The sequence below is a fragment of the Talpa occidentalis genome, unplaced genomic scaffold (genome assembly GCF_014898055.3).
Source record: "Talpa occidentalis isolate TD23 unplaced genomic scaffold, MPIMG_talOcc4v2.1, whole genome shotgun sequence".
Taxonomy (NCBI): Eukaryota; Metazoa; Chordata; class Mammalia; order Eulipotyphla; family Talpidae; genus Talpa; species Talpa occidentalis.
The window spans coordinates 148075181-148099600 of record NW_026555331.1 but is presented as its reverse complement, the minus strand read 5'-3'; the positions used below and the strand labels follow the sequence as shown (position 1 = coordinate 148099600).

Sequence of the window (24420 nt, the reverse complement as noted above, 5' to 3'; positions counted from 1 at the left end):
TTCCACCTGCCACGGCTGGGCCTTCTTATGCAAGGAGACGAGGGGCAGGAAGGGGTTGAAGGACGTGGGCCCTGGAAGCTCTGGCCTGGTGGAGACGGACGACACCGCTGTGGAAGGGCTGGGAGGGGCGCACACCCCGCTGTCCGCTGTCCCAGGGCCCCTGGAGAGCTGAGAGGTCGTGTTTGTATCATATGTCTCTAAGCATTTGTGTCTAAACAATGCGTAGGAAGGTCTAATGTAGTACTTTGGGGAACAATAACTCCAGTTTCTGGATGGGATAAGAAGGGAGGCTGGAAGGAGCTGACTCCGCTACAAACGTTGGTGGGCAGCATTTCAAGGCAGAGGAAAAGGTTCAATCTTCACCTTAAGGGGTGCACTAGGTGTGAAGACCCGTCCTCACTCCTCACCCTCTCCCTCAGGCCACTGGTCTGTCTCATCACTCACACTGTCATGGGGACACTCTCAGAAGTCTTGTGTCTTAGGGTGTGGAAAACAGACCCGGCAGCTAGGGGCTCTCAGCCTCAGCAGGAATCTAGGGTCAGATAGGCTGAGCAATGTGGGTTCTGATCAGAGAACAGCAGCAGATTTGCAGGAGGAAAAGTTATTGAACACTGCGTGATCAATAACTAAGTAGGGGTCAGGGCATTCTGGAACGTGCTGCTCTAGAAGTGGTCCACTATTTTGTGGAGCTCATTACAGAGCGAATCTTCCCAGTAACAATCTCAGTGGGCGACCTGCCATGGCCACCAGACAGCCCTCCCATACATTGCGGCACAACCAGCCAGAGGGGTGCAGAGATGGAGGCAGCATTTGTGTGTGGGTCTGACTTTGTGAGTATTTGGGGAGCCTGCTAAGGCGGAGGCCTCTCCTTGATGCCTCTGAGCTCAGGTGGGTGAGGAGTGGGCTGCGTTTACATCCGGTTTCTCTGAAAGGTAGACACGAGGAAATAGTCTGTGTGCGTGCACCCAGTTCAGAGTCTGGTGTGGAAGTAAGACAGGAGCAGGCTGGCGGGCAGGAGTCCAGGGAAGCTCGTGTGAATTGGGGGATGTGTCTGCTCCAGTGCCCGGGTGGCTGCCCCGTGGCTCAGTGCCCCCCTCCTACTGCAGCCCCCAGTTTCAGTGGGCCCCTGCTGTGTGGGACAGTGACTGTCTGCACCTCACCCACAGAGGCTGAAGAGCTCCACACACTCACACACCATTGGCCCGCTGTCTCACAGGCGTTGAGTTTCAAGTGTGAGTCTTTACTTGTTCACATTGGTAGTTCAGTGGATGAAATAATCTTCATTGATTCAGAAAGGACCTCATCCTTAAGTAGGTGCCATCTTGCCTGGGAATGCAGAACTGGGATGGCAGAGCTGGGCTCAAGGCTGGGAAGACCTGGCTGTGCTGCCAGGCTGGGATTTGCCCCAGGAGGCCCCAGGAGGCTTCCTGAGGTCAAGTCAGAGGTTCCTTGAGGACAAATGTACATCCTGATCCCTTGGGATGTTTGTCTCCCTGGCAGAAATAGAAATTGAATTGATCTTACATCTGGCTCCTGGTCTTGACCTTTATCTTGCTATGACCTCTGGCACTGTGGGCCGTAGCTGTGACATAGAGGACTCCCCTATGTGCTGGGAGTGAGTTGGTGACTCAGGTTGTGCAGTTCAATAAGGTGGACTTTCCCTCTAATGTCACCCAACATGCTGTTTTGTTTTGTCCCCTCATTGTGGGGTCTCCACGGGAAGTCTTGCTTAGACACTAAGGACAGACGCTGCTACGGGTCCTGAGGACACAGGTGTACCCCAGATGGTTTTGCTGGGGCAGAAGATAGGAAACTGGGAAAAGGGACCGAAAATTTTTAGACTGTTGCTCGTGGCTCTGACACTGTCTACATGCAAAGGCCCACGAGCCTTAGGATTTTCTCTGTCTAAAGTCTTAAGTCCAGCCACCACCTCGTATTTTGCTTTCTCCTTAGAAGAAACTGTTAACACACACAACAGTTTCTTTGCAATAGTAGGAGTACCTTATTTTATGACCACATAAAGTTTAAAATTTTTTTAATAGATACACAAGGCAGAAGACTCTAAGAATTAGAGAAATAAGTAGAATTTTCAACATCCAAATAATAGGCATTCTAACAAAAAACAAAACAAAGAGGAAAAATGAAAATAACCCGTGACATCTGTTCCCTTCCCAGCCTCGGGGAGGCAGCTGAGGTTGCTGGCTTGCATTGCGGGGGCCCCTTTCTATTCAAATATGAAGGTCAAGACATCTGTTCCAGGCCTCGCCAGTGGCGCAGGTGGTAGAGTGCAGCGCTGTGAAGCTGTCCGCAGCCTCTGGAGCGCAGGTTCGATTCGCGGCCGACCAGGGAGTTACCCTCCTGTCGCACCCGCTGCTCCCCTCAGCAGTGCTTTCGGTCCGTCTGCCTGTTCTGCTCCCTGCTCTGTCTCTGGTGAATTCTCTCACCCTCCCGCGCCTCTGGCCTGTACCCAGTGCTTGTATAAATAATTAAAAAAAAAACTTAAAAAAAAAAAAAAGACGTCTGTTCCCCTCCCGTGAGGACAACTTAGTTCATTTCTTTATGGACTTACAGGATCCAAGCTTGAATGCCTTTGTAGAGTTTTTCTCCAGGAAAGTCCATACTACCTGGCAAATTTTCCCCTAAATCACATTTATTTACTCAGTAATAGTTTGCTGCAGCTCTCACAACAGAACACCACAGACTGCGAGTCTTAAACAACAGAAATCCACTTCCTCACAGTTCTGGGAACTTGCAGCCCACGACCAGGGTGTGGACAGGGCTGGTTTCTTCCGGGGCCTCGCTCTTGGGTCCAGATGGCCCTGTTCTCCCTGGGCCCTGATGCACCTTTTCTCCGTGAGCGCGCTTCAGGTGCCTCTCCGTGCCCGTGTTAACCTCTTCTGATAGTGACACCAATCCAGCTTGGATCAGGACCCACCCTCTTGGCCTCCTTAACTTAATTTGCTCTTTAAAGACTCTGTCTCCAAATACAGTCACAGCCAAAGGTCCTGGGGGTAGCTGTCCATCACAGAAATGTTCTGGCATGTCCCACATCTTTGGACCAATCAAGACCTCAGGAACTCAGCCACATGGCAGCTACCTGAGTTTTTGCAGATTTCACATTATCTGGCATGCATATGCTGTACGAGGCGTCAGTTGGATTTATTTATCTGCTCGCAAAGCTCAGCCCGCGTAACGCCATCAGTGTAATGGGCCAGCCTGATACCCAGATGACTGAGGACCTTCGCAACTGTGATGATGGAGACCTGCCTGAAGGCAGCCTTGGGGTAAAGCAGCTCAAGGTTTATTTCTGCCCCTGCTACTCGAACTGTATCCGACAGTCTTTACTGAGTATTTCTAAACACCCTTTGGGAAGAATCTTACCCGCAGCCTCCTAGCAACCACTCATCCTATCTGGATGGATTCCTCCAGTTGGTCCTAAATTCTCTCTCCAGGCTGTCACCCCATTCACTCCCACCACCACCCGCAGATGCAGACACAGGAGCTGCTGTCTCTACCCACAGCTGTGGCTTCCTCCCTGCAGCCTGCCTTGCAAGGTCCTGGGCCCAGCTGGATGGGAGCTGGGTGGGAGGGAGCTGGGTTCTTGCTCGGGTCTCCAATCTGTGTCCATTGCTGTGTTACCATGCTGCAGTAATAAACGCTGCTGTCATTGGAGCTCATGTTGTTCACAGTCAGAAATGAGAAGAATTGGTTTGGGCGGCTGATGGGAAACTTCTCCTTGGTGAACCCACTTTCATAAGTGGCTTCAGAGTCCTGATTTGCTGCGGCCATCAGGACCAAGCCCTGTCCTGGGAGCTGCTGGTACCAGTACATGAAGGTCGTCGCTCCGTGGACCTGACACTGGATTGTCACCGAGGTCCCACGCTGGCAGATGACTCTGCTTGCATTTTGAGATACAAGAACAGCCAACACAGAGCCTAGTTCCAGAGAGACAGAGGAGTCCATCAGGGATGGACAAGCTTGTCTCCAGATGGACATCTTTGTGCTATTTGTTCCACTATCGCTGAGGTTCCCGAAGAACCCTGCAGGTAGCTCTGCCTCCATTTGTTCTGCCAATTGTTATTCCAACAAAAGTCTCTTGTCCAACACCCTCTCTTGACCTCTGACTCAGACCCTCTACTTCTCTGCTCAGCATTAGTATTAACCCAAACTCCCCAGGGGAGAGACCTCCTACCTTGTCCCAGGAGAAGCAGCAGGCAAGTCAGCATCTTCATGGACAGAAGTTTCTAGCCGCTCACCTGCCTCGAGGAAAGGCACTAAGAAGTCAAACTCAAGGGTGTCTTTCCTCCCAAGGTAGTTCCTACCCTGCTGGGCCTCTTTTCTCCTGTGGCAGGAGGTAGCGTTTCTGGAGGAGAAGGCAGCGAGGAGCCTCCCCCTGGTGGAGCTGTGTGGCTCTTTCCTTAGGATGGACTCTCCTGGCTGCCCTGCAAGGAGCCACCATCATGTGCCTCAGACCTGCCGCCCCTCACGTCATCACCTGCGCCGCGAGTCTGCTACTTGCACCGCTGCTAGAGACCACACGTGAGCTTGCAACCTGGATTCTGCCTCCACAGAGTCTTTCTATATACATTTCAGAATGAACTTTCCAGTTTCTAAAAGAAAAATATCCAGTTGGGATGATAATTCACATTTTATTAAATCTATAGATCAGTTTGGGCTGGATACTCATTTTAACATTTGCTCTTCCAATTCACAAACATGATATATTGATAACACACATATACATACATATACACACATACATACATATATGTATGTACATCCACACTTACCTACTTTTAAAGTCATCTTTCATTTCTGTTAGCAATATTTTTTAGTTAGTTTACAGTTCTTGCATATCTCCAATGTTTTCTCTATCTCTAAAGATGATCATATGGAATTTTTAATATGTTATTAAGGCAAATGACAAGTATTGATTGTTGAATTTCAGACCAAATTTTGTGGGTCTGCTAATCCTATGCAGCCTGTTCGGCCACCATTTTGTTAGCTACAGTTCTAAATCCTAAGCAAGATCAGAATAGCCTGGTCAGTTAGGTCCAGGAGCCCAACCCTGCAAGGTGTCTTTCAAATCCATCAAGAGCACAAAGCTGGATCACGCTGGGAAGGGCTATGCATCACGGGGTATGACCGGAACGTGGGGTGGGGTCGGTGGAGGCTGAAGATAGATGCATAAACGTACTCCTGACTTATACATCATGGAGGTATGACCGAATGCCCAGGGAGGGGTGGAGGGCGAGGACCAAGGGACCCCAAAAGCTCATCAGTGGAATGCCTTGTTGATAAGATTGAAATGTGGCTGGGGGACTAGGTCTTGATCTCAATGACAAGTAGATGAGAAGTGCCTGGAGAGCAGACTCACAATCCTGACAATATGCCGCGGACCAGCACAGCAGTAGACGATGAGGCCGTCTCAGGGTTGAGAGAAGCGCGCAGGGTGGTCAGGGAGTCGGCGAAAGAAATGACAAACAGACACACTTCAAGAGAGTGAAAACCTGAGTGTAATTTTCTTTGAGTTGGTGACCAGTATATATATGTTTTTCTAAAGGCATAGGATCGGTTATCAGTGAACTAAACCAGTTGGCTCATAGGTTTAACTTATCATTGACAAGGCAGTGATTTATGTCCAGAGTTACATTTGGATCTAGGCACATTCCTAAGCAGTCAGACCATTACTTTTATCTTTTGTTTTATATAATTACATTTTCTCTGAGCTAACCACTAAATTCCTTAATCATTATTAATTATAACAGGTGCACTTATTTTTTTTATGTAATAACACTTTTTCATTAAGGATCAAAGCTAAGGAATTTTAACATATAACAGAGCAATTATTGAACTAACAATTTTGTTGTTACACAAGGTTTAGTGGTGTTTCATTTGAGTCATCCTTGTTACTAGATTTCATGTTTCTTTAATTTAGCAATCAATGACCTTTATAGAAGAGAAGGAAGAAGTTTTAGAAAGAGAGTGAAGGGATAAAGTTTGTAGGTCTGAGGAGACGAGATAAGGCTCCTTTTGGTCAGCGTTCTTGTGGTGGCTCCTGGTGGTCCTTATCTTTTGATAGGCGTCTGTCTTATCTCTGTCTTCAGGGAACTTTGCTGTACTCCCCTGCGCGCTGGTTCCTTGCCCAGCCGGACCTAGTGACCTTGGCGAAAGCCATTAGCCCTAAAGGTCACTGCAGGGGGAGGTGCAGCAACAATATAGATGTCAGCACATTTTCTAGTTACTTTCTTCCCTTTCCCTTTTTTCCTCCTTCCCCTTGCAACCGATGCTATGATTCTTCTATCAATAAAAAGGCCAGGATCTTGCTCTTCAGCAGCATCCTGCATTATGTAGCTTGCTCCCCGACTCCCGTGTCTTCATCAATGTGGTGTTGCCCGACACAACAAAATTTGCTTCTGTGTTAGACCCTGTTTGTTATTCATTACGAGAATATTTTCTTTGATGTCCGCTAACTCTGCCATCCAGGTAAGCTTAGAGCCTGTCTCCATCCTGTCATCCAGCCCTGAGCGGCCAGGCCTCAGCAGCACCCTGGATCTTCTGACGGTAGTTCATGTCATTCATGCTGTGTCCGCTTGGGGGTCGCTAGGATAATACAGGTTCCTCTCTCAAGATGGCGGCAGTGGAAGCTATGCTGAGTCATGAAGAATGTCGTCAGCATGGGCTATGATGCTGGCCCAGAGGCAGAATGCCACGGCTTTGGCTTTGTGGATTATGGTTTTATGCTGATGTTTGGGTTTGAGACCCATTCGGTGGACAGTGGAATGAGGCGCCTGCTTTCTGGGATGTTCAGCATATGTTTTTTCCCTCTGTGAGTTCTTCAGTGTCCTGATGCGATGTATCTTTATTCCAGTAATGGGTCACATTTTCTGAATGTGTCCTTGGACCCTTCCAGTGAACTTCAGTGAGGTGTTAGGTGCTTTACAGAGTCTCTTCTGTGAACTTTCTCAGAGCATTTTGATTTTCAATTTATTTCTAAACTCAAACCTCTTATCTCAATCTGCAATCCTTTCAACTTCATTTATGCTGTTGGCTTTGATATCTGCTATTTGAACCTTGCACATTTTCCCTGCAATTGTGCTCTACATCTCTCCTTGGGCAGCATTTCCATAGAGAGGTGGGGTGTTGGGGGCCAGGCGGCACTGTGCTTGGACAGGAGCTGGGTCCTCTGTGTGCCCCTCCTTCTAGGGGCTCCATGGAGGTGATGCCTGCAGTGATGGACGAGGTGGCACTGGAAGGGGAACCACAGCACTCCCGCACTGCTTATGTGAGAAATCAGTCATTTATGGGACATTGCAGGACCCCCAAACTCCCTGGAGGCCCACAGCAGCTTGCAGCTGCGTGTTCTGGTATCTCATGTTGCTCTGCGAGGGAGTGTATTCTCTGTTCTGGATGTCAAGCTCAGCCAAGAGGCCGCGGTTCCTGTTTTTTCTCAGAGACAGAATTTATCCTTCGATGCAGTAGGCTAGCTCTCAAAAACAGTGCAGGAATTTTCTTTTTAATTTGCTTGTTTCTCTTGCCTTTATTTTCATAAAACCAGCTCAAGTCCCTTCTCTCCTTTGAATGTAACCCTGAATAATGTCATACACATCGATTTACTCTTTGCTTTGAGTTTTACATATAAATCTAGCACCAAATAGCTTTACATTTGCCAGTTTTTTTCTCATTCAGAGTCTTGCAAATTCCCTCAGTTTGGGATTTCTAATACCCTTTATAATTTTTTCCTATCCCCAAAGCAGGACAGGCTCAATGAACATTTACTGACCAGAGAGTATGTTTCATTCTTAAAAGTAAGCAAACAGCTGCTTTCTCCAGATTGAGTGAGTGGACGTGCAGGCGAATTCTTACCACCTCTGCATCATGGTGTGTTCCAAGCCTGGCCAGGACTTCCCAATGAAACTCTATTGGTCATTCAGAGAAACTGGAGATTTATTTTCATCATTTTTTTCCTTTTTAAATGGAATGAACAGAATTCAAATATCATAAAACGTTCTCTTGAATCACCACGTACACAGCACAATTTACCCGAAGGAAGCCTGTAGGGTGTGGGAGGGACCTCTAGTGAAATGTCAGTCAAGAACCAGCCAAGGAGCAAGTGTAAGGGCCTGGGGCAAAGAAGGCAAGGAAGCTGACACAGGAGGGTAGAATAGGGCTTTTCCTGTGAGGCTGGCTATGCGGGAGGTCCTCTCTGGGCCATGAGAGTCTCCGGAATTTAGGTTGCAGACACCATCTGAGCATTAACTTTGGGGTGGCCCTCACTTGGAAAGGGTGTGGGGGGGTGGAGAGAGTTGGGGCTCTCCAGGATGTGGACCTTCAGGGCCACCTGCATCCTGTAGCCTCAGCCCCACCTGGTGGCATTTCCCCTGCCCTGGCCCTTTTTGTGCAGGGAGGATGTGTCTGTGCCCCGCTGTGGCTAAACTGCTGGCACAGAGGTACACGGATGTCTGATTGGGCCTGGCGGACTTCACATTCAGGGGGAATTGTTCCTTCTCCTTCCTGGACACGCTGTACCCATCAGGGAAATCGCCGTCCTGTGTATCGTCGACACGGAAGGAGTAGTGGAGCAGCTGCAGCCCCAGCGCTGGGTCCTGTCGATACCAGAACATTCTATCATGGCCCATGTTCTGTGAGCATTCCAACAAGACAGGGTCTCCCACTTTTTTGGCCAGGTATCTTGGGCTCTGGGTGACGCCTGCATCGGTGAGGACTGTGAGAAAAGGGCAGGGGAGGTGAAAGACCGTCTCCAGGAAGCCTGAGGAGGGAAATCTCATACCCAGGATCTGGGGTGGTAGCTCAGGGGTTCAGCTGCCATTGGACTCACCTGCTCCCAGGACAGAAAAGGCCACAGCGCAGAGGAGCCTGAGAACCATGGCCGGTTCAAGACCAGAGTGGGTCTCCCCCAGCGAGGCCGCGGCAGGTGGCTGTGATGTCACTGTCCCGCTCACCTCAAGAGCTGGCCTCCCTCCAGTTGCTGGGGAGTGTAGAGCACAAGCTGAGCACCCTTGCTTTTCAGTGTGTGGGTGCACATGTAAGTGCATACATGCCTGTGCGTGTATGTACATGCCTGTGCATGTGTGCATGTGTGAGAGTACTCCATGTGTGTGCATGTGTGAGTTAACATCACGGACCTAACAGCTGTCTTTAGAAGGACCTGGTAGCGAGGCAGGCCCACCTCTGCTGCCGCCTCCAGTCCTCGGAATACTGTTCTCAAGTGACGCTCAGCTCTGATTAGGAAAACATTATGTGTGCTGTCTGTCTGTCTGTCTCTCTCCTATTTCTGTGATAGTTATAAACATATACACAAATATAAGCAGATAAAATACATATATTTCCTTCATGGAAATTCTAGCTTTACTTAACAATTTTTAAATAACATTATCAGTGAATTGGTTGAGGGCAGGCTCTAGAGTTAGGCCACCTGGGGTTGAAACTTGGTCCTCACCTCTTGGCTGGGACTGCAGGCATAGCTGGCTCCAGGTGTGAGAACGGGTGCACTGTCAGCAGAGAGGGGGCAGGGGGAGGAGGGAGAAGTGGGAGGAGGAACTCGACCTGGGCTAAGTTAGGAGAAAAAGACATCTCTGTGCTTGAACTGAGTTAAGGAAGGCGAAGAGAGAACAAGGGCTGTGCAGAGGGTGGGCTGAGCAGGGTGTGTGCCAGAGACAGGAGAGCAGGGGTGAGGCTAGGGAGGAGTTGTGAGGCTAGGGAACAGGGGTGATGCTAGGGAGCAGGGTGGAGGCAGGGAACAGGGGAGGGGCTAGGGAGCAGGGGTGGGCCTAGGGAGGAGTCCCTCTGAGACTGGGAGTCACAGTCACTTCCCTTCTGTGTCCTCCAGGGCAGTGTGATGCAGCTGTAGACTGAGAGGACACAACACTCTCAGGCCAGGAGAAGGGAAGCGTAGACAGCCCCTCACTCATGAGACCCTCAAAGATGGAAATTGGGGTAGAAAGACAGTCAGCTGGTAGAATGAATGCAAATTTGAAGATTTGGGTAAATCAGTAAAAAAGTTTTGAGGGAGACACTAGAGCAATGATGAAGGTTCTTTCTCAAGCAACCAGATAATTCAGCACCACAACTGACAAGGACCCGTGATGCTGAAGTAACAATGGCTGCAGAGCTGGAAGGAGCTTAAAAGGAGGAAACAAAAGCATCAGTAGATTATCCTCCCCTGGGCCGCATGCGCAGAGCACAGCTATTGTTCATCCCGTGTGGACCAGTTATCCAGAAAGATCCCAAAAGATCCCATGGAGAACGTGGGCCTGGACCAGGTGGCTCATGGGCTCGGGGAAGATATCCTTGACCGAGGCCTCCCTGACCCCGCCTGCTGTCTTCCTCTGACCATGACACACTGGAGACCCTTCTAAGCTCCTGCTCGAGTTTCCCTCCCTTTATCCTCAGCGTCGTGAGGCTGATGCTGTCCAGATGCAGCTTGTCAGGCCTCAGGGGCAGAAAGCAAGGTGACTGCGTGACATGATCACAGGTCATGCTCTTACCTGCATGTGCAGATCCGGGCGCGAGCCAGGAGTGGGGCTATGATTAATTCATTTCTCACTTGGCATCACTCGTACCCACAAAGAGGACGTCCAGGAGATGGGGCGTCTTGTAAAAAGAGACCGAAAAAGACTCCCGGCCTCAGGCGTTCTGAGCTGCAGACACTTCTGCCAGCAGTTCGCCCACAGCCTACTAGGACGCTTCCTGTCTGCGCAGACGGGGTGGACACTCTGTGTGTGTTACCCAGTGGTCCTGAGCCCGGCCCCATTAGGGGAAGCAGCTTCCCTGGAGAGAGGAGGCCACCATAACATCAGCACAGTGGACAGCACCCAGGGCTGTGGTGTCAGGTCCTCTGTCCCTTAGTTCCCTTCCGCCATGTCAGCAGGCTCCCTCAGCCCAGACCCTTCATAGACTTGCCTGAGGGCAATCGAGCCAGATTCCTGGGCCCCACCTACTGGAGGAGCTTCTTCCGGCCTCAGACACATGTGGTCTCAGGGACCAGCTCCAGGGCCTGGAAGACCTGTCCAGCCCAGCAGGGCATGTCCCGCTGCCCACCGCCCGCTCGTGCAGCAGCATGTGCTTGTCCAGGGCAGATCCTTCTCCAGCGACGGCCTCATTAATTTCAGGTCTTGGTCCTGGATTCATCGCCTCATGCAGAGTTGTTTTAGGATTGCATTTCCGTGGGCAGGGCCTTCTTTTCCAGGATAACTCCAACTGTTCTATTGTCTCCTCTGCCAGGCCCACCTGGCAAGCTCACCCCTGTCCTCTGAGCTCCTGACAGCTTCCCAGGACCCCCGGCGGCCCAGGCTGTTTCCTGAATGCACAGCCCACCTTAGACACATCTCAGCTGGGCATAGTTGTCACGGTGTTAGGTTTGGGGTGGTGCAAGCGCCCCATTGTGCATGGTGACCCGGGTGATGGACTGAAGGGGTGCTCCATGAGGCCTTCTCCCTCTCTCTCCCCCCTGCATCCCTGGCTTCCTTCCTTCCCTCCCTTCAGCTCCTTTAAGGCAAGACACTGAAGGGGTTTAAGTCCAATAGAGGGGATTGTGAGTGACTCCTTGGAAGCTGGTTAAGGAATCTGGGTGAGGGAGGACATTTGCTGACCATAGAGGTTACCTGTGAAGTTAGAAAAATTAGTAAAACTGCCAGGAACTCTGCTTAGAAACACGCAGGGGCGGTGATGGATGAGGCGAGGAGGTGACCGAGACACGGCGGGGGTGACTCCCCAGCTCTGGCTTGGGCGTTTGGGTGGATGGCAGGGCTGTTAGCTGAGCTGAAGAAAATGGGAGAAAGCAGATTTAGTAAAACACCGTCCCCCGAGGGAGGAGAAAGTGCCGGCATAGGGCAGAACTCTGTTGAGTGATGGCACTGACAACGGGAGATTCAGTTTGGGTGAAGCAACTCTCGCCGGCCACGGGGCCCTACACAGTCGCTTGTCCTGCTCACTGGACATGAACGGAAGGCTCCAGCACCGGGGAGGGACTTTGGTGGGTGCTGAGGGTGGATGCTGCTCCCGGGGTGGGGAGCTCCTCCCTTGTGGCTGCCTTTTGTGTGAGAGAAGCCAGCTGTGCCACGCTGTGTCTCCCTGCTGGCACAGAGGTACAGAGAGGTCTGCTCCAGGGCGGTTGACTTCAGGGTCAGGGGGAAACTCTTCTTGTATATTTGGGAGACCTCGTATCCCTCAGAACCATCTCCCTTCTCAGTTATGTCAACATTACGGGAGTAGTAGATCAGCTTCAGGCCCAGCCCCGGGTCTTGCCGATACCAGTACATGGCGTCGTGGCTTGTGCTCTGAGAACACTCCAACACCTGCTCCCTCCCGGCAACGTTATGTGGTATCTGGGGTACTGGGTCACTTCTGCTGCTCCATGGCCTGGAGGGGAGAAGGTGAGTCACAGAGAGCTCAGGAGGGCATCTGATGGTCGTGCCGCAGGGAAGGGTTTGAGCCAAGACCGGCAAGCAAGGCCAAGGGCTGCCCTTGGGTCCTGAGCCTCACCTGCCCCCAGGAGGAAAAGCATTTCATGCCCAGGAGCCGGGCACCCATGGTGGCCTCCGACAACAGGGCCCAGCTGATTCCTGTCATGCCTCCACCTTGGCTGCTGCTTGGCCTCGTGTTCAGGGAGAAGCCACACCCCTGTGCAGAGGGATGTGTGACACAGACGTGGCTGGGCCGTGGGTAAGGCGAGGGGGCTGCCCTGTTCTCGTTCCCCTTTGAACTGCTTCTTCCAGTGCCCATCTGGTTTGTCTTATTCGTATGTGTTTGGGAGAGTTGGCCAAGGTCAGCTTTATGCTGAAAATTGGTGCATTTCCTTATCCCTCAGGAAAGTACAGGGTGAAACTTAATCTATCATCAACATCACATGTTTGTATCACAGATGTGCTCATTTCTACTCTGCCACAAAAATAATTCCTAGTATATTCCTGTCTTGGTCTATTCACAGACATATTTTTTGAACACTGACCTTTTCAAGCACCTGTGGGTAAAAAATAACTCAGTACAATCCATGTTGTGGTTTTGGGTGTGTGTCCAGTTCAAAAGCCTGGACTGGGGCTCATTCCTGGTGAGCAGATCAGACGTGGTGGGGTTGCTAGCGGCTGCTTCCCACACGGGTTGGGCTCATCTGTCTTCCTCATCCTCTGCTCTCTCTGTCCACTAAAGGGTTGTGAAAGGCCATTTCAGTTCTGAGGAGTCCCTCTATCCCTCGTCTTTTATCATTATGTGAAGGCGACGCTGTGTGAGGCGATGCTGTGTGAGGGTTGTGTTGTGGAGGACTACACCACGGTGGCACTCTTAGTGCTCTTCCCCTGGCATTTTAAACCCTGGCTTAAAAGAGCAGGGCTGGTCTTCACCCATGGTAGAAAGTGCCAGTAGGTCTGTGACCACGAGGACTAGCTCATCCTCGCCATGAGAAAAGGAGAAAAAGAGAAAGGCCGAAAACAGAGAGAAGACATGAAGCCTGCAGAAGAAGCAAAGACAGCCGTGAGTTGGGAGGCGGCCGTTCCAGAACTGTCTTTCCGTCGCTCCTTATCTGGTCCTAATCCCACAGTGGCTGAAGCATTTCTTTGCTTCCTTCCTGCCAAACGTGACACCTGCTTCCTGAGCTGGGGCCTTCATTTTGTGCACACAGGAGCTGACATTTCACTACCGTGTACTGACTGCTGGCGCAGAAATACAGCGCTGAGTCTGCCGTTTCGGAGGATGGGATTTGCAGGCTGCAGGGTGAGTTCTCGGGACATTTAGCTGAGAAGTTCCGCGTCTTGAACAAATCAGTTTCATCCCTAATTTTATCCTCATCAAAATAAACCAAATATGTAAGCTCCTTTCCCAGGATCTGTTGATACCAGTAAACATAAGGATGTCCTTTTGCAGGACTACAGTTCATCTCAGCCTTCTGGCCTCTGCCTTTGACCAGATGTCCTGGGGTCTGGGTGACTTGGACATCAAGAGAGTCTGTGAAGAAAGGAAACAGAAGCTGTGGACAGAGCCAGGAGGGACCTTGTGCAGGGAAGGACCTGGGGCTGGAGACAGGCAAAGCCACGACTGAATTTTTCTTTTTATTTAGGACTCACCAGCTCCCAGGAGACAGAGGGCTAAACAGCAGAGGAGCCTCGTGTTCATGGCAGCAACCAAGGCGAGAAAGGGGGGTGTTTGCCTGCCCCCTCAGCGTCCTTCTCCTGTGGTGGCTTTGCAGACTCAGCCTCCTGGTGCCTTCATGTTCCTGAGCACAACCCCGCCCTCCTGTCAGAAGGGAGCGCCCTTCCCTGCTGTGGAAATGTGACTGGTTTCTATTTTATTCATTGAAAATGATCCAATTTTCAATTTTCATTGAAAGACATATCACACCTATTTTTACCAAGAGAAATTATTCATGTAGATTTTAGAATGTTAGAAAAGAAAGATAAAGAACACACGTCACCACTGTCTGCGATGCTTGCTGCAATACCTCAGTGGTACATTGTCCAGATCTCTGTCCTGTCTCTCTCTTACTTATGTACATGTGTAGATAGATGCATAGTAGGTAAGAGACAGACAAGAGGATGGATACACCTGCTTATATGTGTGTCAGCACATGAACGTCTCCCCCTGTTGGTAATGCCCTTTCATATATCTCTGACCCAGAATTCATCCAGAGATTTGCAATTATCTGAGGTTTTCCTGTATCATTAATTTGAACACCAGTTTCTCACTCAGGGCTGAGCATTGCTTTTGATGATTAATTGCTTAATTCCCTTTTCACATAATACAGATCCCTGTTGTTTTTATGATTCTGAGACCTGCCACTGCTTTGCAGAGTATTTTACCTTTTCAATATTTCTGGTGTGTTTTAGCTTGTTTATTTATTAGTGTTTATTCTCCGTAAAGAACCAGAATAACATAATCTTATTTTCCAAACATGTTATCTCTGTTCTCTAAATCTATATTTTGAGTAGCGTTTTCTGGCCTCATAGTTAATTCCTTTATAGGCTGAGTTCTGCAGAATGTAAATATTTCTATTGCATCCCAATTGCCTGGCTGTGTATACTGACACCTTTTCTAATTTCCATGTGGTTTTCCCACAGACAATTCAGCTTCCTCTATTCAAGCAGGAATGACTAATGATAATGAGATCACACATTATTTAATGTGATGACCTTTGTGAGGAACCAAGGACATGGACAACCACTGAAACTTTGGACTAACCAATCACCTGCCTGCTGATGACATCAGCTGTTACTTCAGATCAGCCTGAGCAACAGCCTACAAGGAATTTTCATACTTATGTTCATTAAACAAGACACTCAGCTTGTTCATAAACTCCATTCTGTCCAATTTCTTCAGTTCGATTCAATTCTGAGCAGTTGATGGTCTTCCTTCTCTTCATTAATTCCCCTTAGGTGTGAACAATCTTTGCAGAACTTGTTCTCTTTGTCCAAATGTCCCACCCACAATCAAGGTGAAGTTCAAATCGAATCTCCTTTGAGCTTTCTGGATACAGACAGAATGGCATGTTCTCTGCAGAGTTCCCAAATTACATCTAAGTGCAGGATCCTATCATGCTGCTATCTTCTGGTATGCTGTACATGATACATGACACTGTAGTTTATTACATTCCATTTCATCCTACAGATAAGTAGGGTATGTGAATGGCCTCTAGTGAAACATCAGTCAAGAACCAGCCAAAGAGCAAGTATAAGGGCCTGGGGCAAAGAAGTCAAGGAAGCTGGCACAGGAGGGTAGAATAGGGTTTTTTTGTGAAGCTGGCTACGCAGGAGGACGTCTCTGGGCCACAAGAGACTCCTGAATCGGGATGCAGACACCACCTGGGCATTAACTTTGGGGTGGCCCTGACTTGGAAGGGGTGTGGGGGGATGAGGAGGGTCAGGGCTCTCCAGGATGTGGCTCTTTAGGGTCACCTGCATCCTGTAGCCTCAGCCCCAGCTGGTGGCACCTCCCCTGCCCTGGCCCTTTTTGTTTAGGGAGGAGGTGTCTGTGCCCTGCTGTGGCTTAACTGCTGGCACAGAGGTACACAGATGTCTGATTGGGCCTGGCGGATGTCACATTCAAGGGGAATCGTTCCTTCTCCTTCCTGGACACGCTGTACCCATCAGGGAAATCGCCTTTCTGCGTATCCTTGACATTGATGGAGTAGTAGAGCAGTTGCAGCCCCAGGGCTGGGTCCTGTCGATACCAGAACATGTTATCATGGCCCATGTCCTGTAAGCATTCCAACAAGACAGGGTCTTCCTCTTTTTTGACCAGGTATCTTGGGCTCTGGGTGACGCCTGCATAGGTGAGGACTGTGAGTAAAGGGCAGAGGAGTTGAAAGACCATCTCCAGGAAGCCTGAGGAGGGAAATCTCATACCCAGGATCTGGGGTGGTAGCTCACGGGTTCAGCAGGGACTCACCTGCTCCCAGGAAAGAAAAGGCCACACCGCAGAGGATCCTGAGAACCATGGCCAGTTCAAGACCAGAGTGGGTCTTCCACCAGCGAGGCCGCAGCAGGTGGCTGTGATGTCACTGTCCCGCCAACTTGGGAGCCGCCTCCCTCCAGCTGCTGGGAAGTGTCGAGCACAGGCTGAGTGCCCTTGCTTTTCAGTGTGTGGGTGTACATGAGCATACATGCCTCTGTGTGTGTTTACATGCCTGTGCGTGTGTGCACGTGCCTGTGCGTGTGTGCGTGTGTGTGAGTACTCCATGTGTGTGCATGTGTGAGTTAACATCCCAGACCTAACATCTGTCTTTAGAAGGACCTGGTAGCCAGACAGGCCCGCACTCAGATGCCGCCCCCAATCCTGGGAATACTGTTCTCAAGTGACGCTCAGCTCTGATTAGGAAACATTATGTGAGTTGTCTGTCTGTCTGTCTCTCTCCTATTCATGTGATAGTTATAAATATATGTAAATGTATAGAGATAGAATATATGTATTTCCTTCATGGAAATTCTAGCTTTCCATAACAGTTTTTAAATGACATTATCAATGAATTGGTTGAGGCAGGCTGTAGAGGTGGCCACCTGGTGTTGAAACTTGGTCCTCACCTATTGGCTGAGATGCAGGCATGGCTGGCTCCAGTGTGAGAACAGGGTGCACTGTCAGCAGACAGGGGGGAGGGTGAGGAGGGAGAGGCATGAGGAGGAGCTTGAGCTGGGCTAAGTTAGGAGAAAAAGACATCTCTGTGCTTGAACTGAATTAAGGAAGGTAAAGAGAACACAAGGGCTGTGCAGAGGGTGGGCAGAGCAGGGTGTGTGCCGGAGATTGGGAAGAGGGTTTAGGCTAGGGGGCAGGGGTGGGGCTAGGGCAGAGTCTTTCTGAGACTGGCAGTCAATGCATTCACTTCCCTTCTGTGTCCTCCAGGGCAGTGTGATGCAGCTGTAGACTGAGAGGAGACAGCACGCTCAGGCCAGGAGAAGGGAAGCATAGACTGCCCCTCACTAATGAGACCCTCAAAGATGGAAACTGGGGTAGAAAGACAGTCAGCTGGTAGAGTGAATGCAAATTCGGAGATTTGGGTAAATCAGCAAAAAGTTTTTGAGGGAGACACTAGAGAAATGATGAATGTTCTTTCTAAAGCAACCAGATAATTCAGCACCACACACTGACAAGGCCGCGTGATGCTGAGGTAATAATGGCTGCAGAGCTGGAAGCAGTTTATTTTTTTTATTTTATTTATTTATTTTTTAAAGAGGCACGTATTTTATTTATTTATTTGTTTGTTTGTTTATACATGCACTGGGTACAGTCAGAAGCGCGGGAGGGTGAGAGAATTCACCAGAGCCAGAGCGGGGAGCAGAGCAGGCAGAAGGACCGAAGGACACTGCTGAGGGGAGCAGCGGGCGGCAGGAGAGGTCTGCGCGCCATGTGGGACCCTCCTCCGGTGGCTGGGGAGCAGCTGGGGATTGAACCGGCGCCGCAGAGGCCGCAGGGAGCTTCACAACCCAGTGCTCAACCGCTGCGCCACTGGGGAGGCCCAGAGCTGGAAGCTGTGTAAGAGGAGGAAATAAAAGCATCAGTAGACTATCCTCCCCTGGGCCGCATGCGCAGAGCACAGCGACTTTTCATCCCGCGTGGACCAGTTAACCAGAAAGATCCCAAAAGGGCCCGTGGAGAACGTGGGCCTGGACCAGGTGGCTCATGGGCTCAGGGAAGACATCCTTGACCGAGGCTTCCCTGACCCCGCCTGCCGTCTTCCTCTGACCATGACACACTGGAGACCCTTCTAAGCTCCTGCTCGAGTTTCCCTCCCTATATCCTCAGCGTCGTGAGGCTGATGCTGTCCAGATGCAGCTTGTCAGGACTCAGGGCCAGAAGGAAGGTGACTGGGTGACATGATCACAGGTCATGCTCTTACCTGCATGTGCAGATCCGGGCGCGAGCCAGGAGTGCGGCTACAATTAATTCATTTCTCCCTTGGCATCGCTCGTACCCACAAATAGGACGTCCAGGAGATGGGTTGTCTTGTAAAAAGAGACTGAAAATGACTCCCGACCTCAGGCATCTCCCACTGCAGACACTTCAGCCAGCAGTTTGCCCACAGCATACAGGGCCGCTTCCTCTCTGCGCAGAAGGGGTTGGCACTGGGCGCGCAGTGCCCTGTGGTCCTGAGCCCTGCCCCATTCGGGGAAGCAGCTTCCCTGGAGACAGGAGGCCGCCCCCACGTCAGCACAGTGGACAGCACCCAGGGCTGTGGTGTCAGGTCCTCTGTCCCTTAGTTCCCTTCTGCCATGTCAGCAGGTTTCCTCAGCCCAGACCCTTCATAGACTTGCCTGATGGCAATCGAGCCAGATTCCCGGGGCCTCAACTACTGGAGGGAGCTTCTTCCGGCCTCAGACACACATGGACTCGGGGACCAGCTCCAGAACACCAAAGACCTGTCCAGCCCAGCAGGGCATGTCCCGCTGCCCACCGCCCGCTCGTGCAGCAGCATGTGCTTGTCCAGGGCTGCTCCTTCTCCAGCCACTGCCTCACTAATTTCAGGTCTAGGTCCTGGGTTCATCGCCTCGTGCAGAGTTGTTTTAGGATTGCATTTCAGTGGGCAGGGCCTTCTTTTCCAGGATAACTCCAACTGTCCCATTGTCTCCTCTGCCAGGCCCACCTGGCAGGCTCACCCCTGTCCTCTGAGCTCCTGACAGCTTCCCAGGACCCCCGGGGGCCCAGGCTGTTTACTGAATGCACAGCCCACCTTGGCCACATCCAGCTGGGCAATGTTGTCACGGTGTTAGGTTTGGGTTGGTGGAAGGGCCCCATTGTGCTTGGTAAAGCTCCATGAGTCCTTCTCCCTCCCCCTTGCCCTTTCATCCCTGGCCTCCTCCCTTCCCTCCCTTCAGCTCCCTTAAGGAAAGACACTGAAGGGTTTAAGCCCAAGAGAGGGGATTGTGGGTCACTCCTTGGAAGCTGGTAAAGGAATCTGGGAAAGAGAGACATTTGCTGACCATAGAGGTTATCTGTGAAGTTAGAAAAATTAGTAAAACAACCAGGAACTCTGCTTAGAAACACGCAGGCGCGGTGATGGATGAGGCGAGGAGGTGTCCGAGACACGGCGGGGGTGACTCCCCAGCTCTGGCTTGGGCCTTTGGGTGGATGGCAGGGCTGTTAGCTGAGCTGAAGAAAATGGGAGAAAGCAGATTTCCTAAAACACCGTCCTCCAAGGGAGAAGAAGGCGCTGGCATAGGGCAGAACTCCACTCAGTGATGGCACTGACACGGGAGATTCAGTTTGGGTGAAGCAACTCTCTCCCACTACGGGCCCCAACACAGTCGCTTGTCCTGCTCACTGGGCGTGAACGGAAGGCTCAGCACCGGGGAGGGACTTTGGTGGGTGCTGAGGGTGGGATGCTGCTCCCGGGGTGGGGAGCTCCTCCCTTGTGGCTGCCCTTGTGTGAGAGAAGCCAGCTGTGCCACGCTGTGTCCTCCCTGCTGGCACAGAGGTACAGAGAGGTCTGCTCCAGGGCGGTTGACTTCAGGGTCAGGGGGAAACTCTCCTTGTTTTTCGGGGGACCTCGTATCCCTCAGAACCATCTCCCTTCTCAGTTATGTTAATATTAATGGAGTAGTAGATCAGCTTCAGGCCCAGACCCTGGTCTTGCCGATACCAGTACATGGCGTAGCGGCTTGTGCTCTGAGAACACTCCAACTCCAGCTCCCTCCCGGGTAACATGATGTGGTATCTGGGGCACTGGGTCACTTCTGCTGCTCCATGGCCTGGAGGGGAGAAGGTGAGTCACAGAGAGCTCAGGAGGGCATCTGATGGTCGTGCCGCAGGGAAGGGTTTGAGCCAAGACCGGCAAGCAAGGCCAAGGGCTGCCCTTGGGTCATGGGACTCACCTGCCCCCAGGAGAAAAAGCATCACACAGCCCAGGATCCGGGCACCCATGTTGGCCTCTGACAACAGGGCCCAGCTGATTCCTGTCATGCCTCCACCTTGGCTGCTGCTTGGCCCCATATTCAGGGAGAAGCCACACCCCTGTGCAGAGGGACGTGTGACACAGACGTGCCTGGGCCGTGGGTAAGGCGAGGGGGCTGCCCTGTTCCGTTCCCCTTTGAGGCTGCTTCTTCCAGTGCCCATCTGGTCTGTCTTCTTCGTATGTGCTTGGGAGAGTTGGCCAAGGTCAGCTTTATGCTGAAAATTGGTGCATTTCCTTATCCCTCAGGAAAGTATAGCGTGAAACTTAAACTATCATCAACATTGCACTTTTATCCTTCACATGTGCTCATTTCTACTCTGCCACAAAAATAATTCCAAGTATATTCCTCTCTTGGTCTATTCATGGACACATTTTTTGAACACTGACCTTTTCAAGCACGTTTGGGTAAAAAATAACTCAGTCCAATCCGGGTTGTGGGTTTTGGGTGTGTGTCCAGTTCCAAAACCTGGACGGGGGCTCATTCCTGGTGAGCAGATCAGACGTGGTGGGGGTTGCTAGCGGCTGCTTCCCCACACGGGTTGGGCTCATCTGTCTTCCTCATCCTCTGCTCTCTCTGTCTACTGAAGGGTTGTGAAAGGCCATTTCAGTTCTGAGGAGTCCCTCTATCCCTCGTCTTTTATCATCATGAGAAGGTGATGCTGTGTGAGGCGATGCTGTGTGAAGGGGTGTGTTGTGCCCTCTAGAGGACTACACCACTGTGCCGGTCGTGGTGCTCTTCCCCGGGCATTTTACCCGTGCTTAAAGAGCAGGGCTGGTCTTCTCCCATTTGGTAGAAGGTGCCAGTAGTTGTTTGACCCTACGTTCTAGCTCATCCTCGCCATGAGAAAGAAGAAAAAGAGAGAGGTAGAAAACAGAGAGAAGACATGAAGCCGGCCGAGGAAGAAACGAAAATTCTAGGGGACTCAATCTGAGGTGGTGGGGGAAGCAAATATTGTCTAAAAACATGTAAAAAATGATAAATGTTAAAAAAAAAAGAAGCAAAGACAGCCGTGAGTTGGGAGGCGGCCATTCCAGAACTGTCTGTCCATCGCTCCTTCTCTTGTCCTAACCCCACAGTGGCTTAAGCAATTCTTTGCTTCCTTCCTGCCGAACGTGACACCTGCTTCCTGAGCTGGGGCCTTCATTTTGTGCACACAGGAGCTGACATTTCACTACCGTGCACTGACTGCTGGCGCAGAAATACAGCGCTGAGTCTGCTGGTTCGGAGGATGGGATTTCCAGGCTACAGTGTTGTTTCTGGGGACATTTAGCTGAGAAGTTTCGCGTCTTGTACAACTCAGTTTCTTCCTCAGGTTCACCATCCTGTAAGTAAACCATAAATGTAAGCTCCTTTCCCGGGATCTGTTGATACCAGTAAACGTAACGATGTCCTTGTGGATGAGTACAGCTCATCTCAGCCTTCTGGCCTCTGCCTTTGACCAGATGTCCTGGGGTCTGGGTGACTTGGACATCAAGAGAATCTGTGAAGAAAGGAAACAGAAGCTGTGGACAGAGCCAGGAGGGACCTTGTGCAGGGAAGGACCTGGGATGGAGACAGGAGAAGCCAGGATAGAATTTTTCTCTTTATTTAGGACTCACCAGCTCCCAAGAGACAGAGGGCTAAACAGCAGAGGAGCCTGTTCATGGCAGCAACCAAGGCAAGAAGGGGGGTGTTTGCCTGCCCCCTCAGCGTCCTTCTCCTGTGGTGGCTTTGCAGACTCAGCCTCCTGGTGCCTTCACATTCCTGAGCACACCCCGCCCTCCTGTCAGAAGGGAGCACTGTTCCCTGCTGTGGAAATGTGACTGGTTTCTATTTTATTCATTGAAAACATCCAATTTTCAATTTTCATTGAAGAACATTTCACACCTATTTTTACCAAGAAAATCTATTCATGTAGATTTTAGAATGTTAGAAAAGAAAGATAAATAACACACGTCACCACTGTCTGCTAATACCTCAGTGGTACTTTGTGCAGATCTCTGTCCTGTCTCTCTCTTACTTCATGTACATGTGTAGATAGAGGCTTAGTAGGTAAGAGACAGACATGAGGATGGATCACATGCTTATATGTGTGTCAGCACCTGGACACATTCTTTTTGATAAAAAGTCTATCACCCTGTAAAAGTTGTCAAATAACCCTTTGCACTTAACCATGAACGTCTCCCCCTGTTGGTAATGTACTTTCATTTATCTCTGACCCAGAATTCATCCAGAGATTTGCAATTATCTGAGGTTTTCCTGTATCATTCATTTGAACACCAGTTTCTCACTCAGGGCTGAGCATTGCTTTTGATGATTCATTGCTTAATTCCCTTTTCACATAATACAGATCCCTGTTGTTTTTATGATTCTGAGACCTGTCACTGCTCTGCAGAGTATTTTACCTTTTCGATATTTCTGGTGTGTTTTAGCTTGTTTATTTACTAGTGTTCATTCTCCGTAAAGAACCAGAATCTATAATCTTTATTTCCAAACATGTTATGTCTGTTCTCTAAATCCATATTTTGAGTAGCACTTTCTGGCCTCATAGTTAATTCCTTTATATGTTGAATTCTGCGGAATGTACTTATTCCTATTGCATCCCAATTGCCTGGCTGTGTATACTGCCACCTTCTAATTTCCTTGGTATTTTCCCACAGACAATTCAATTCCCTCTATTCCAAGTGGGAATGTCTAATGGTAACAAGATCACAAGTTATTTGAAGTTATGACCTTTGTGAGGAACCAAGGACATGGACGACCACTGAAACTTTGGACTAAACAATCACCTGCCTGCTCCTGACATCAGCTGTTACTTCAGATCAGCCTGAGCAACAGCCTACAAGGAATTTTCATACTTATGTTCATGAAACCAGACACTTAGCTTGTTCAAAAACTCCATTCTGTCCAATTTCTCCTGTTGAATTTAATTCTTAGTAGTTGATGGTCTTCCTTCTCGTCATTATTTCCCTCCAGGTGTGAATAATCTTTGCAGAACTTGTTCTCTTTGTCCAGAATGGCCCCACAGTCAAGGTGAAGTTCAAATGGACACTCCTCTGAGCTTTCTGGGGTCCAGACAGAACTGGCACGTTCTCCCCGGAGTTCCCAAAAATTCCATCTAAGTGCAGGATCCTATCATGCTGCTATCTTCTGATATGATATATATATATGACCTGTAGTATATTCCATTCCTTTTCATTATATAGTTAATTAGGGTGTGTGAGGGCCCTCTAATGAAAAGTCAGCCAAGAAACAGCCAAGGAGCAAGTGTAAGGGGCTGGGGCAAAGAAGGCAAGGAAGCTGACACAGGAGGGTAGAATAGGGCTTTTCCTGTGAGGCTGGCTATGCAGGAGGACGTCTCTGGGCCATGAGAGTCTCCTGAATCGGGTTGCAGACACCATCTAAGCATTAACTTTGGGGTGGCCCTGACTTGGAATGGTTGTGGGGGGGGTGGAGAGTGTCGGGGCTCTCCAGGATGTGGACCTTCACTGCCACCTGCATCCTTTAGCCTCAGCCCCACCTGGTGACACTTCCCCTGCCCTGGCCCTTTTTGTGCAGGGAGGATGTGTCTGTGCCCCGCTGTGGCTAAACTGCTGGCCCAGAGGTACACAGATGTCTGACTAGGCCTGGCCGACTTCACATTCAGGGGGAATTTATCCTTCTCCGTCCTGGACACCTTGTACCCCTGATGGAAATCGCCTTTCTGCGTATCTGTGACAGTGAGGGAGTAGTAGAGCAGCTGCAGCCCCAGGGCTGGGTCCAGTCGATACCAGAACATTCTTTCATGACCCATGTCCTGTGAGCATTCCAACAAGACAGGGTCTCCCACTTTTTTGACCAGGTATCTTGGGCTCTGGGTGACGCCTGCATCGGTGAGGACTGTGAGAAAAGGGCAGAGGAGGTGAAAGTCCGTCTCCAGGAAGTGAGGAGGGAAATCCCGAACCCAGCATCTGGGGCGGTAGCTCAGGGTTCAGCTGCCATTGGACTCACCTGCTCCCAGGAAAGAAAAGGCCACAGCGCAGAGGAGCCTGAGAACCATGGCAGGTTCAAG

At 50.4% G+C, this 24420-nt stretch overlaps 1 long non-coding RNA gene and 1 gene segment (V, D, J or C); one reads left to right on the top strand and one right to left on the bottom strand.

Moving 5' to 3' along the window:
* Positions 1–24420, bottom strand: part of LOC119247944 (T-cell receptor beta chain C region-like) — a 78986-nt gene that overhangs the window by 24740 nt on the left and 29826 nt on the right.
* On the top strand, positions 13640–15285 carry LOC129145366 (uncharacterized). Its single transcript, XR_008550893.1, has 3 exons — positions 13640–13728; positions 14072–14283; positions 15069–15285. It is a non-coding gene; the product is annotated as an uncharacterized LOC129145366 (long non-coding RNA).